Source organism: Callorhinus ursinus, unplaced genomic scaffold (assembly GCF_003265705.2).
Source record: "Callorhinus ursinus isolate GAN/ISIS: 27379988/994484 unplaced genomic scaffold, GSC_fseal_2.0 scaffold2, whole genome shotgun sequence".
NCBI classification, from domain to species: domain Eukaryota; kingdom Metazoa; phylum Chordata; class Mammalia; order Carnivora; family Otariidae; genus Callorhinus; species Callorhinus ursinus.
The window spans coordinates 52655024-52670949 of record NW_027397064.1 but is presented as its reverse complement, the minus strand read 5'-3'; the positions used below and the strand labels follow the sequence as shown (position 1 = coordinate 52670949).

General features: G+C 41.2%; 1 protein-coding gene and 1 pseudogene across 10 annotated transcripts in view; both read left to right on the top strand.

The window, feature by feature from the left end:
• Positions 1-15926, top strand: part of OSBPL6 (oxysterol binding protein like 6) — a 207033-nt gene that overhangs the window by 118433 nt on the left and 72674 nt on the right. The gene's annotated exons all lie outside the window — the stretch shown is intronic.
• LOC112806919 (hsc70-interacting protein pseudogene) lies at positions 7865-10924 on the top strand (annotated as a pseudogene).

Sequence of the window (15926 nt, the reverse complement as noted above, 5' to 3'; positions counted from 1 at the left end):
GCTCTTGTCTTTCCTACGTGGAATTGCCACCACACTTGCTCCACCTGATCTGTCCCTGGGCTTCAAGGACTGGCTCATGTGAATTTTCACTGACCACACAACCCCATCTTGCTCTCTCCCTTCTCTGAACTTTCACAGAACTTTTTGACAACTTTTGACATGTTTATATTTTTTGCCTTTTTTTTTAAAGATTTTATTTATCTATTTGTCAGAGTAAGGGAGAGAGAGAGAGTGAGCACAAGCAGGGGGCATGGCAGGCCGAGGGAGAAGCAGGCTCCCTGCTGCTCAAGGAGCCCCATTGAGACTCGATCCCAGGACCCCGGGATCATGACCTGAGCTGAAGGCAGACGCTTAACTGACTGAGCCACCCAGACATTCCTATATTGTTTATCTTTTTATGTACTGATCTCCTCAACTGTTTTGTAAGCTCTTTTAAGCAGATGACACACTCTAATTCTTCAGGGACAAGCCTTGCACCTCAAATATTTTAATATATCCTAGAGGATATTTTTAAAGACCTGCAATGGTATTAGTCTTGTCTTCTTATGACAAACTTGCCACTCTCCTCTCTCTGCTTCCTTCTTCATAGATTAAGTAAAACAAAGAACATCTGCCAAGCACATGGTAGTAGTAATTGGCTGTCCTTCGTGTGGCCAAATTCTGTAGCACAACAGGTAAAGGAGGGAGAGGAGCTAGGAAGTGAAGTGATTCAGTGCCCCTGTGATTTCACTAAGTGTTTCTTCATCAGCACAAGAGGGTCAAGACTCCATTTAGTATTTAGCAAGTTAGAAGGCTTCAGTAATTTCATTAAATTTCATTCCAGACTGATATTCAGTGTTAGAACATCAAACAAAATTAGCTCTGTGTGTGTGTGTGTGTATGTTTGTGAGAAAGAGAGACACAGAAACAGAGAAATCAACTATGATTCATAAGCTGCAAGAAATATATGCCCTAAATTTTTCAAAAAGGAAATAAAGAGGTTGATTAAGACATCTAGGACTTGCACATAAATCAGCATTTCCAAATGTGTGTGCCAAAGAATGTTTTCCCCTTGAGATGTTGCATGAAAAGAGTTTTATTGTCAAGTAAGAGAAATGCTAAACACAATCTCTTTTTGCAGTATATACATTAATAAATTAAGGACACTGATAAATGCTGCAGTTAGAACTTTAACTGAGCACTTCTAGAATCTAGTAGATTGTGGAACTTTTTTATTCTCCTAAGATTTGGTTGTTAAATATCCACATTCTTCTTTCTGTTAAGAAATTGAAAGATCTGGGAGGCTGGGTGGCTCAGTCTGTTAAGCATCTGCCTTTGGCTCAAGTCATGATCCTGGGGTCCTGGGATGGAGCCCTGCATTGGACTCCCTGCTCGGCAGGAAGCCTGCTTCTCCCTCTGCCTGCCGCTCCCCCGCTTGTGCTCTCTGTCTCCCTCTCCCTCTCTTGTTCTGTCAAATAAATAAATAAAATATTTTAAAAAAAAAAAACAACAAAGAAATTGGAAGATCTAGGAACACTGGAACCCAGATTCTGAATGGGAAACACTAGAGAGGGCTTAGGAGCAGCTTCCCCTTTAGATGGGGCATATACCCTCTGATTGGCCACAGTCCCTACCTTTCCTTATTGTACTTCAATACTTATGTTTCCTGCTTGGCCCCAGAAAACATTTGAATTGCCAGCCCTGATCCCAGATGTCAAGTCAACTGCAGTAATATTGAGATTACCAAGGGTGATCTCCACTTAGACATTAAGAAGGCATCTCAAACTTAGCATGTCCAAGACTGAACTCTTACTTTCCCTCTCAAATCTGCTCCTTCCCAGCCCTCCTTATGTCAGTAAGCAGCAAGGCTGTCATTTCTTTTGGTACAGCCAGAAACTTCACCAGGAGTCATCTTGTGACACATCTTCTCACACCTGCTTCCAAACCGTCAGTGAATCCTATTGGTTCTCCTTTCGGATGTCCCTGGGGTCTGACCACTGCTTCCCACCTCCTCCCCCTCCAGCCTGCTCTGAGCCACTGTCACGTCTCACCCAGACAGACAGACAGACAGACGTGGCCAGAGTCTTACCTGGTATCCCTGCCTGTAAGTCCCTTGCCCGACATACAGGCCATTTTCACCGAGTTGTCAGTGTGATCCCTTCAAAACCTAGGGCGGAACAAGCCACTTCTCTGCTCCAGACCCTCTAGTGGTTCCCATCTGTCTCTAAATAATCCTGAATTGCTGGCCATTCTCTACAACCTCATTCATCATCTGGTTCTGCCGGCTCCCTGATCCCATTTCCTGCCTGGTTCTCCTTCACTTACTTCTCTCCAGCATTTTCCTCAGTTGTGCTCCCACCTCAAGGCCTTTGCATTTTGGACCCCCTTGGCCTAATTTGCTTTTCCTCCAGGCATCCCCAGGTTTTCTCGTGTACGTGACTCATCCTCCAAATGCAGCCTTTTTGGAGAGCCTTCTCTGTTCTGCCCTGCATACCCTCATCACACATTGCTTACTTACCTCGTCTGTCTTCAGAGCATTAACCACCACCTGATAGGTTGCATAGTTATGTGTTCACATCTATACCCCTTCCTCTGTTGCCTGTCACTGACCTGGAAGCGCCCTGCAAACAAGGATTTTATTTCCCTCAGTAATGTATCCCTAGCACCTCACACAGTACTTCACATATGGTATGGCTCCCCCCACTCTCCTCCCCTCTGGCAACCATCAGTTTGTTCTCTGTATTTGTAGGTCTGCTTCTGCTTTTGTTTGTTTATTCATTTGGGGTTTGGGGTTTTGTTGTTTTTTTTTTTAGGTTCCCACTTATGAGTGAAATCATATGGTATTTGTCTTTCTCAATCTGATTTATTTCACTTAGCATAATAACCTCTAAGTTCATCCATGTTGTCTCAAATAGCACAATCTCATCCCTTTTTTTTGGCTGAGTAATATTCCATTGTGTGCTTATGTATATACATACATACATACCACATCTTCCTTACCCATTGTTCTATCGATAGACACTTGGGTTGCTTCCATATCTTGGCTATTGTAAATAATGTTGCAGTAAACATAGAGGTGCATATATCTTTTCAAATTAGTGTTTTCAATAACTTTATTTTAAACTAGGAGTTACTATTTCCCAGTCATAGTACTTATTTTATGGTAACATTATATGATAGGCTAAATTTATGACCAGCTAACTGGATTTTGTTTGTTTGTTTGTCTTGATAATTATTCTTACATTTGCAAATTTTAGAGAATTTTTTTTTTAAGATTTTATTTATTTGACAGAGAGAGACACAGCGAGAGAGGGAACACAAGCAGGGGGAGTGGGAGAGGGAGAAGCAGGCTTCCCACGGAGCAGGGAGCCCGACGCGGGGCTCGATCCCAGGACCCTGGGACCATGACCTGAGCCGAAGGCAGACGTCTAACGACTGAGCTACCCAGGTGCCCCCATATTTTAGAGAATTTTTTACAACATACGAGACTGAGACCACCTGTAGAGACAGTTTCAATAGTTCTGGGATTAAGGCCAAGGATCTGCATTTTAAAAAGGGAGGCACTGTTTGGAGCCATTGCTTATTTTTATTTGTATCATTATCAGGTCATTTCAGAAAATCAGACACTGTTCCTCTAAGAATTTAGGATTTGCAATGCATAATTACCAGATGATAGCATCCATTATTAGTATTAGACACAATTAGAATTGTTATAGCTCTACCAGGTTAGACATTGCAAGTGCTATAATGAGTCAGTCTTTTTAGTTTAATGAAAAATCAAAGAAAAAAGTATTAGCCATTCCTTATAATGATTTAAAGTTCACTGAAGCTCAGAGATCATAAAATAAATAATTTTTAAGGAAAAAATTATGAGTAAGTCATAAGAGGCTTGTAGTTAATCCTGCCAGTTTTTTTTTTAAAGATTTTATTTATTTTTTTGAGAGAGAGACAGAGACAGAGAGAGTGAGCAGGAGCCAGTGAGAGGGGCAGAGAGGGAGGGAGAAGCAGGCTCCCCGCTGAGCAGGGAGCCGGACGCCAGACCCGATCCCAAGACTCCGAGATCATGACCCGAGCCAAAGGCAGACACTTAAGCGACTGAGCCACCCAGGTGTCCCTTGCCAGTTTTTAGAAAATATTTATTTAGTATCGTAGTCAGTCTTCAACAACAAATAGAAGATTTCAATTACATGGGTATCTAAAAATGTTTCCTGTACGTTATCAATAGCAGTACATTCCAAAACCAACCATGGCCCATTCAGTTAATGTTCACAGATGACAAGTGAAAGCTGTCCCCAGCAGTGATTGTGTGGGACTCCTGGAACCATGGACTGGCAACATAACCTCCCAGTTCTGGTGTCAGCAGCATCTGCTACATATGCAGCTTTCATTAGAAGTGAAGAAGGTGCCTAAAAAACTAGAAAGTAAAAGTGCTTCTCATCATTGCCTATACTTCATGTATGGGGTTTTCATATAACATTTCTTCTTGGCCAGACAGGCTGATAAAAATATCCCCCAGCAGGGCACCTGGGTGGCTCAGTCGGTTAAGCGTCTGCCTTCGGCTCAAGTCATGATCCTGGAGTCCCGGGATCGAGTCCTGCATCGGGCTCCCTGCTCAGCAGGGAGTCTGCTTCTCCCTCTGACCCTCTTCCCTCTCATGCTCTCTATCTCTCATTCTCTCTCTCTCTCAAATAATAAATAAAATCTTAAAAAAAAATTCCCCAGCGTATACATGAACCGAATTGGAATATGTCTCTTCCAACTGAACCTCTGAAGCATCTTCTTCAAATAGCTTTGTTAAATGAAATAACCAAATCACTGCTTTGACATATAGTGTCTACCTTCCGAATAGGAAACCTATTTCCATCTTTGAGTTGAGAAAAATAAAATACTACCACAAAAACATTCTAGTTTTTAGAGAAAAAAAATGCAAGCATTCCCGATTTAATACCAAACCTCCAATTTAAACTCGCTACTTCCAGTTTAGCCTTTTTGAGATTCCACTCATCCCATGGAACCTCACTTTTAGGACTTAGGACCAATGTAAATGGGGAAGAAAAAAAGAATTGCTTGCAAAAACACACTATGACCAACTTCTGTGGTTTAGATGCATTGTATAAATTGGGTGTTCTAAAAAATCTAAATATTAGGCAAAGTTCATGAATAAACAGAACAATACCAGCACCAGCTAATATTTCATGAGTTCTCACTGTGGAAGGTTGGAACGATCTTCACCTTTTTCAGAGACCTAAACTATGACATAAAGTGGTGGAATGTCTTCCCCACAGCTAATGAGCCGCTAAGACAGGATTTGCTCCATGGAGGCCTGATTCTAGAGCCCCTGTTCTTGGCCACACCCCTATTTGCTTCACTGTGAGTCTTGACAAGCTGAATGTCCAGGAGAAAGGCCTTCTAAGGCACTTCTAAGCAAGCTTTGTAAGGCATTTGTCAATTATTTCTGAGATATGTTTTGCTACCTCATTTTTTTCCCTCAGTGATAACAGTGATTTATTTACATCCTCATTGGCCAGGGAAACAATAGACCCAATGATACATAGACCAATAGGTTAATAGTTTTTATCACGAAATACTGTTATCAAAGGCAAATCATGTGCTTTGTGCTTTCCTAAATTTTCTGTGGTTGCACTTAGACCTATTGCCTTGGTAATGAAAAGTTTTGACCATTTGTTTGTTCATTGAAAACTGTGATCAGCCTTTTCCGTGAAATGAAGTGAGCAGCCCCATAGTTGTCTTGCTGTCCGCACCATTTGGAGGTCACTGTCACTGCTGCTTGGTGTTTACAGTGTGTATTCAGTCCATGTCAAATGTGCTGAAATAGAGACCACCGGAAAGAAATTTGCCACCTGGCACTTGGATGCTCATTATCTACGAGTAATTCAGAACTCGACATTATTGGAGAAAGAAGCTGGCAGCTGCTTTCCCTGGTACATTTGCAGAATCCTCTGGTTCTCTATGCCTGCTTTATCAGTTTCTCACTGAAGAAGTTCTCTTATTACTTGAGCTGGCTGGTTTAGGATAGCATTTTTATAGCAGCAAATTTGTCTGTCAGACCCAAGATTAACACTGCCTGCTCAGTTCTTTGGCATAACACCAAATGGAAAGAGCCACAGTATAATCAGTTAGTGAACCCCAGAGGGTCTCATTCATAGGTCATTGAGGGGGCCTGGGAGTCTGTCATTTATAGAAGCTTCCCCAGGAGACTGTTACTCACCCAGGTTTGGAAACCATTGCTCTTAGGAATACATTTATAGGTGTTTCTCAAGGTCTATAAAAACATCATCTCAGAGGGCCATAAATTCTACAAAACTGCTTTATTTGATTTTTAATTTTGACAAATAGAGAATGTTACCATCCCTTTGCCCAGTAGCCACTGAAAGTGGCTAGGCTGTAAGTAAAAATACTGTCACAAAGGTAAAGGAAAGTCCCATGCGTGTTGTATACTTTAAAGTACCAGACTTCTTGACCTCAAATCCTGATTAAGAGCTGATTTTGCAATAATGATAATAGCCAGTGTTCGTGAGGTTTCAGGGAAATGGACATTCTCATGCACTACTGCTAACTAAGCATGTTAACTGATTCTGCTTTTCTGGAGGGAAGTTTTGTGATACATACCTAAAGTCTTTTTAAAAGTTCATCCCAGGGGCGCCTGGGTGGCTCAGTCGTTAAGCGTCTGCCTTTGGCTCAGGTCATGATCCCAGGGTCCTGGGATTGAGCCCCGCATCGGGCTTCTTGCCTTGCAGGAAGCCTGCTTCTCCTTATCCCACTCCCCCTGCTTGTGTTCCCTCTCTCGCTGTGTCTCTTTCTGCCAAATAAATAAAGAAAATCTTTAAAAAATTTAATTAATTAAAGTTCGTCCCATAGGACACAGTAACTCAGCTTCTAAGAAATGTATTTCAAGGAAGCACCAAAGATACATGTAAAGATTTCTGTGCAAAGATATTTATGAAAGTATTTTTAATGTTCAACAAGGAGTTATTTAAATAACCTATCTCATAGTCATGCAATGAAATATTACACTGCTGCTAAAAATGTTTTTTTTAATTTTTTATTGTTATGTAAATCACCATATATTACATCATTAGTTTTTGATGCAGTGTTCCATGATTCATTGTTTGTTCATAACACCCAGTGCTCCATGCAGAACGTGCCCTCCTCAATACCCATCACCAGGCTAACCCATCCCCCTACCCCCCTCCCCTCTAGAACCTTCAGTTTGTTTTTCAGAGTCCATCATCTCTCATGGTTCGTCTCCCCCTCTGACATACTCCCCTTTTCTTCCTCTCCTGTTATCTTCTTCTTTTTCTTTTTTCTTAAAATATGTTGCGTTATTTGTTTCAGAAGTACAGATCTGTGATTCAACAGTCTTGCACAATTCACAGCGCTCACCGTAGCACATACCCTCCCCAATGTCTATCACCCAGCCACCCCATCCCTCCCACCCCCAACCACTCCAGTAACACTCAGTTTGTTTCCTGAGATTAAGAATTCCTCATATCAGTGAGATCATGTGATACATGTCTTTCTCTGATTGACTTATTTCACTCAGCATAACACCCTCCAGTTCCATCCACGTCATTGCAAATGGCAAGATCTCATTCCTTTTGATGGCTGCATAATATTCCATTGTGCTGCTAAAAATGTTTTTGAAGAATGTTTCATGATGGGAAATTTTGCATTGTTAATTGAAGAAAACTGGTTATTAAGTTGAAAATATAGTACAATTCCAATTTTATTTTTAAGAATTAAGTATAGGGGCCTCACGGCAGCCGTCCCCTAACGATCACGCTGAGCTAGTACATGGGCCTGGAATCGGGCTGTTATGCTGAAGAACTGAGCAGGCCTGCCGCCTGCCGCCTGCTACCGCCTCTGGACCATGGACCCCCGCAAAGTGAACCTGCTTCGGGCCTTCGTGAAAATGTGTAAGCAGGATCCGAGCGTTCTGCACACCAAGGAAATGCGCTTCCTGTGGGAGTGGGTGGAGAGCATGGAGGGTAAAATACCACCTGCCACTCATAAAACTAAACCAGAAGACAATATCAAGGAAGAAAAAACAGATAGTAAGAAGGCGGAGGAAAACATAAAGACAGACGAACCATCAAGTGAGGAAAGTGATCTAGAGATTGACAGTGAAGGTGTGATTAAACCAGATACTGATGCCCCCCAAGAAATGGGAGATGAAAATGTAGAGATAACCGAGGAAATGATGGATCAGGCAAATGATGAAAAAATGGCTGCCATTGATGCCCTAAATGATGGTGAACTATAGAAAGCCATTGACTTGTTCACAGATGCCATCAAATTGAATCCTTGCTTGGCCATTCTGTATGCCAAGAGAGTCAGTGTCTTCATCAAATTACAGAAGCCAAATGCTGCCATTTGAGACTGTGACAGAGCTATTGAAATAAATCCTGATGCAGCTCAGCCTTGTAAGTGGCGAGGGAAAGCACACAGACTTCTGGGCCATTGGGAAGAAGCAGCACATGATCTTGCCCTTGCTTGTAAACTGGATGACGATGAAGATGCTAGTGCAGTGCTGAAAGAAGTTCAACCGAGGGCCCAGAAAATTGCTGAACATCAGAGAAAGTATGAGCAAAAACGTGAAGAGCGAGAGATCAAAGAAAGAATAGAAAGGTTAAGAAGGCTCGGGAAGAACATGAGAGAGCCCAGAGGGAGGAAGAAGCCAGACGACAATCAGGAGCTCAGTATGGCTCTTTCCCCAGGTGGCTTTCTTGGGGGAATGCCTGGTAATTTTCCTGGAGGAATGCCTGGAATGGCAGGGGGCATGCCTGGAATGGCAGGAATGCCTGGGCTCAATGAAATTCTTAGTGATCCAGAGGTTCTCGCAGCCATGCAGGATCCAGAAGTTATGGTGGCCTTCCAGGATGTGGCCCAGAACCCAGCAAATATGTCAAAATATCAGAGCAATCCAAAGGTTATGAATCTCATCAGTAAATTGTCAGCCAAATTTGGAGGTCAAGCATAATGCCCTTCTGACAAATAAAGCCCTTGCTGAAGGAAAAGCAACGATCACCTAATGGATGTCACAATAATACAAACCAGTGTACCTCTGACCTCATGAAGAAAGCTGGGGTGCTGTGAAGAGAATCCCTACCCCTCTGCCCCACATGCAACTGAAACATTCTATAGTGGTTTGCCATTAGGGTATTCATTCAGATAATGTTTTCCTACTAGGAATTACAAACTTTAAACATTTTTAAAACCTTAAAAATATTTAAAAACATGTTAAAAGGGTGTGTTAGTCCCTACATTTTTCTTTACTAATCATTTCAGTTTTTTTCCTTTGGATTAATTGGGCAAGGAAGATACTTCAGTGTGGAAGATTTATTGCTCAGTTTGAGTGGAATAAAGGTTTATTAGTGGGAGGCAAATATAACATTTAAATAGATGAAGTTTGAGTTGGAGATATGGTTTCTGAGGCATTTTGACTTGTCTTTTTAAATGCTTTATTTTTTAAACACAATTTATTTGGATAAAACCATTGGGACCACCAGTATTGCAGTAGGACCTGGGTAGGGACCGGAAGTGCTTGGCAGGGCAGCAGCAACCTTACTCCTTTTATATAGTGTGCACCTTTGTGCAGATGCATTTAAATCTTACAGTGTGGTGAAGGGATGATTTTTATAATGCTGCAGTAGAATTGGGTTACTTAGCTGTGTTCTTGTCTGATATAGAAAATAAATGTTTGCATTATTTCCACATAGGGGAAATAAGGGAATACTTTTCTTTTTATATTTCTGTGTTTAGAGTGACCTTCCTGGTCAGAAAATACCCATCTCTTTGTGTGCTTTCTACTTGTTTTCACCTCTCCCCTGCCCCCCCATACTCTTTTTGGGCTAAAGATAGTCCTTTTTCACTGACTTCATCACTACTGTATCATTCACAGCATAATTGTGCAAGTATATGTCATGCTGGGTTTAATATGTAATATAGTGATTATGTAGGGTAATACCCATAACAGCTGTAGTTTCTTACTTGGCCAAGCGATTTCATATTTAAATTATAGGTTTCCACTTTGGTGAAATCTTACCATGTCAAAAGATGTTGGAAGGAGGGATTCCCTTTGGTGTTCAGTCTTCTACTTGGGAAATACTGTTGCAGTTGGAGTTTATCTTACATTATTCATCTTCGTAGTTTGGAGAGTATGAGGTTTGCATTCATTGAAATACATAGAGGGGAACCAAACTTCTTGATCCAACATGAATTATAAAATTGATGAGATCCATGGTTCTTCATTTCGGGGTTGATGAGTCATTGTGCTCCTGTTTAGCTCCTAAATACTGCACCATATCCCCCACTTCTCCTTTTTCTCCCTCCCTCTCCTCCAAGGATAAAGAAATGATAGATTTTCTGTTGTACTTTTAACTCTTAACATTAATTAAGACTTAAGTCCAGCCACTGTACCAGGAATTGCTAGGGTTCTACCTGTCTTTCAATTTAAAGCGCTGGTGTTTAAAAACAGTTTCAAGGGTAGGGATGAGACCCTCTGTACGTTGCTTATTTTGAAGAATCAGTGGTAGGAGCAGTGAAAAAAATTCCATGGAATACATTTTTGAAGTAGCACATTTCTGAAGTCATAAGTTGATTCAGGTTCTAACCCTTTGCTGTACACAAGCAGATAGAAATGCATCTGTTACGTGAGTGAGAAAAGGCTGTATGCTAACTGAGCATGCTTTTTAAACCCTTTAAAAATACTCAGCATACAAACTTGCATTTGAGCTTGCCAGTGGTTTTTTTGTTGTTGTTAATGTGTGTTCTCTCTCAGATTTTCTAATGTGTGTTGTGAATAACTCAAGAAGACCAGTTCCTTTTGGGTTCCTTATTTGATTTACTTAATTATATATTAAGTACATTCTAACATTGCAAATATTACCATAAGTGGGTAAAAGTAAAATTGGTCTTCTGAAAACGTGTCCTGTGCTTTTAAGTTCCACAAATACAAAGTACATTCATTTTCATAGAAATTCAGTATCATTTCTAAACCAGAAGTGTTTTTTCTTGTGCTAACAATGATACAAGAAGGAAAAGTAAAGGAGTTTTTTTCTGCTTAAAAATATATAGTTATTGAATTTCTAGCTACATGAAAAATAAAGTATGGTTTCAAACTGAAGAAAAAAAAAGTATAGGGGCGGCTGGGTGGCTCAGTCTGTTAAGCATCTGCCTTGGGCTTGGGTCATGGTCTCTCAGGGTCCTGGGATCAAGTCCCACATCGGGCTTCCTGCTCCCCCCACCCACCTCCACCCCTGTTCATGTTCTCTTTCATTCTGTCTCTAAAGAAGAAAAAAAAAAGAAGTGTATATAGGGGCACCTGGGTGGCAGAGTCGCTTAGGCGTCCGACTCTTGATTTCAGCTCAGGTCATGATCTCGGGATTGTGGAATTGAGCCCTCTGTTGGGCTCAGTGCTCAGCACAGAGTCTGCCTCAGATCCTCTCTCTCCCTCTGCCCCTCCCCCTTGTGCTCTCTCTCTCTCAAATAAATAAATAAATATATTTTTTAAAAAGAATTGAATGTATATGTGCATTGAAACAAAGCTGAAAGCAAATATAGCAAGATATTGAAAAGAGTTTGTTGCTGGTGTGGTAGTTTTTTTTTTTTTAAGATTTTATTTATTTATTTATTTGAGAGAGAGAGAATGAGAGATAGAGAGCACGAGACGGAAGAGGGTCGGAGGGAGAAGCAGACTCCCTGCTGAGCCGGGAGCCTGATGTGGGACTCGATCCCGGGACTCCAGGATCATGACCTGAGCCGAAGGCAGTCGCTTAACCAACTGAGCCCCCAGGCGCCCACTGGTGTGGTAGTTTTAATTTCTTTTTTCTTTTCTGATCCATTCCCCCCCCATTTCTGCAACGAATGTTTATTGCTTCTATAGCAAAAAAAATTATGTCATATCTTTTGAGTTATATTTTGTGAGTTAATGTGTGTACATATGTAGCTTTAAAATAGTATTTTGAATATAGTAAATATAAATGTCAGCCATTTTAATAATGAAATTGTAAGCCTTAACTCTGTAAGTCAAAAATTTAAAATTAAATGAATATGTAGGATATGTTATGTGGGAAACTTGGAGCAAGGTTTTAAAGCCATCTTTGAGGTGCTAAGGCAGGAGCTGGGCCACCATTTCTCCTCTTAACTACCTGTATTTATCTCATGGCAATTTAATTTGTTTGTTCTTTCTTTTTTTTTAAATTTTTTAAGATTTTATTTATTTATTTGAGAGAGAGAATGAGAGATAGAGAGAGAGCATGAGAGGGGGGAGGGTCAGAGGGAGAAGCAGGCTCCCTGCTGAGCAGGGAGCCCGATGCGGGACTCGATCCCAGGACTCCAGGATCATGACCTGAGCCGAAGGCAGTCGCTTAGCCAACTGAGCCACCCAGGCGCCCTTGTTTGTTCTTTCATTCAGCAAATATTTATGGGTACATAAAGGCAAATCATAGATATATCTGCTCTGAGTTCACACAGGTGATCAAAACAAATTAACTCTGCCGTAAATACACATACATAAATGTTAAGTAGATACATACAGGATTTTTTTTTTTTTTTTGCTTTTATTGCCAGTAAGATCATGTGAGGGATTGTCATACTGAAAACGTTTGTTCTGGGTCATTTGAATAGCCTTGTAGAAAATTATAAATAACCTTGACTTTAGTGTTCTGTTCAAGTCACACATAACTGCTATCTTGCCTTTTAAATTAACTCTGCATGTTTCAGAGCCTTTGCTCTTGAGGTGACCTACTATTTGTCCCTGTTATTTGCCATTTGTTTGTAATTGCCGCAGTGAAGTATGATCCGAGTTGTGGGGTTTTCAGTGATTTTGTTAGCGTGTTTGTGAGTTTTGAGAGGACAGGTAAGAAGCAAACCCCCCAGTAAGTTCTGGTTCTAGTGCTCTTTGTAAGCAACCATGGGAATTAAAATGCTGTTTATTCATATGTTCTTTACCACTTCATAGTCAACATTGCTGAACTACTCTTGGCTGTCAATGGACCACTTGAGGAAAAAAAAAATCCTGATGGTATTTCTTATGATGCAGAATTTCCAGCCATACGCCAGTTCCATGTGGGGCTATGGCTTTTGGTTCTTAATAAGTTTCCTCTTTCTACACAAAAGGAGTCAAGACTGTGAGGACTGCCACGTCTCCCTACAGAGCTTCCCAGGGGTGCCGTGTGGTATTTCCCAGCCACTATTTCTAACCTTTTCTACTTTCATTCATTTCCATGGCACTTATATGAAGATTTATGATTAATGCAATTCTGCCATCTTTCAGTGAAAGTAAGACCGTTATTACTATAAAGAAAGTAGAATTACTGTTTATTCAGGCGTGGCCTTCTGGCTTTGGTGATTTTAATATTTTATGCTATTCCAATAATAATAATAAATAATATTTCCTTGCGGGAGTTATTAAGAAGCCAGCAGGCATGTCTACGTGCCTCTGCTGCTGGGCTGTTCAGAAGGGTGCAGGATCTGTATCACCTCCTGGCGCCCTCACTCTCTTCGGCTAGCACACATCTCGGGCATCTGTCTGCACTCACGTGGTCAGCTTCCTCAGTGAGTTCTGACGCTCTGGTCAGGAGGTGCTGCTGCCTACCATTACTAGGCTGACCAGCTAACATGATGGTCATGTCAGGTATGGATTCTTCACTCGCAGATGTCCTACCCCGCCAGGGTGTTTGGATACCTCTTTCTGTAGCAGTAAAAATACTCAGGATTCCTAAAGATTTATTCTTAGAGCACTTACCACAGAGATGTCAGCTACCATTTATTAAATGCCCATGGTATGCCAGGCTAGCACTATTGTATACCCTGGGTACCAGCTCTGTGCCTTGCCATGTCTTCTAAGGTAGACACTGCCATCCCCATTTTACAGCTCAAGGACTCTGGGGCTGAGAGAGGGTCCTGATTTGCCCAGGTCACATGGTAAATAGCAGCATAAGGGTTGGTATGCTCATCTGTGTGACTGCAAATTTATATTCTTTTTTCTGCAGCCCTGAAGGAAAAGCTGGCTGGCTTGCTCATAGTTCTTGACTTGGAAATGAACCTTAAGGCTGCACCATATTTAAGAGTGCTCTAATCTTTTTTTTTTTTAAGATTTTTTATTATTTATTCATTTGAGACACAGAGAGTGAGAGAGAGAGCATGAGCAGGGGGAGAGGCAGAGGGAGAGGGAGAAGCAGGCCTCCCGCCGAGCAGGGAGCCCGATGCAGGGCTCAATCCCAGGACCCCAGATCATGACCTGAGCCGAAGGCAGACACTTAACCATCTGAGCCACCCAGGCGCCCAAGAGTGCTCTAATCGTTTTTTGTTTTGTTTTGTTTTACTCATTTCTGCCTCTGCTTCCACGAAAGGTTGTAGTTGAGGATGGCCTTTGATGTGTTCAGTTAGTCTTGAGGGAATACACTGCTTGAAATTGCTGCCGTTTTGCCATTTAACGTTGGCTTTAATTTCAGTAGAAGGCAGTGCTTAAAAGCTTGGACGCAGAGTAAAATCCCGATTCACATTCCAAATCCAGCACTTACTGACCCTGTGTCATTAATTTAACCCCTTTGTGCCTCTCTCAGTTCATTCAGCTATAAAATAAATGTCATAGTCATTACTCTAAGGCTTTTTGTGAAAATGGAATGAAATAATCCATGTAAAGCCTAGAGACAGGGATTCAGAGAACACCAAACATCACCCTCCGCCACCACTGTTCTCATCAGCACTATCACATGAAGGTTATGAGCATCACTGAAATAGTGTTGCTGTGTTAAAATTAGATGTAACTAGAAGAGACACAAGCCTCACAGCCAAAAACCTGAAGAAGAAAATACTTTAGAAGTTTATAAACCATCTTAGGTATTTTTCTTTGAAAATATTTTACATAATTCACAAATATCAAAATAACTTAGGTATGATCAGCAGATGAACAATTTCAGTGGCAGTAACATTCAGAGAGCAGTGGGCCTGTTCTCCTTATCACTGTCCTAAATTTGTATGAAAAGTGAGTCTTTGCAGAAATTTGTAGCCACAGCCTCAAACAGTTACAGCAGTTCCTGTGTGTCTTCGAAATGCAATGAGAATGAAGACAGACCTCCCAACCTAGGAGACCCGTTCAGCGGATCTTGTGTGCTTGCGTTTTGAGAATCACGTTCTCCCTCTGTGGGAGTTGCACCAAATGAATTCTTACCAAATTAAAGAGCTGTAGTGACATGCGTGTCCTGGACTCCTGGCTTTACGCTAAATATGCATCCGTTCTCTCTGAGCAGGGGGAATAACGGGCAACTGAGTACTTGTCTCTGTGTGTTCTGAGTTCCTTAAAAAACTGACCATCTAGGTTCGTCACTGTCACAAATGTACCACTCTAGTCGGGGAGACTAATACCGGGGGAGAGACTATGCCTGTGTGGGGGCCAGTGGTATATGGGAAGTCTCTGAAATTTCTTCCCAATTTTGCTGTGAACGTAAAACTGCTCTAAAAAAAAAGGCTTAGAGAAAAAAAAAACAAAAAATACACTGACCTGAAAAGTTGTAATTTTAGTATTTGAAAGGAAACTTGATTTTAAAAGAATAATTAACAACTTTATGTAATCCTTTATTTAACCTGCTTATATAATATGTAATAACACCTTGAAGATATTTGGCATATGTTTCCACGTCACCATGAAAGAATATGAAAATAGCCAGCTTGTGAAGAAAAGTACACAAACGTATAGCACCGAGGGTCCTTAAAGAGAGAGGCTCGAGCCAAATATATTTCACTGGACAATTTAGAGTAAGCAAAATCGGTAACCAAATGGAACAAGGGTTAAGACGCAGGTTTACAAAAATTGATTCAGCCTTATTTGGGTTTTGGTTCGTGGGCTACCTTTTGAAAATCACTGCTCCAGAAGCTGGGGGGGGTGGAACAATGGGTGGGAAGTTTGACCTTTGCTTTTCTAT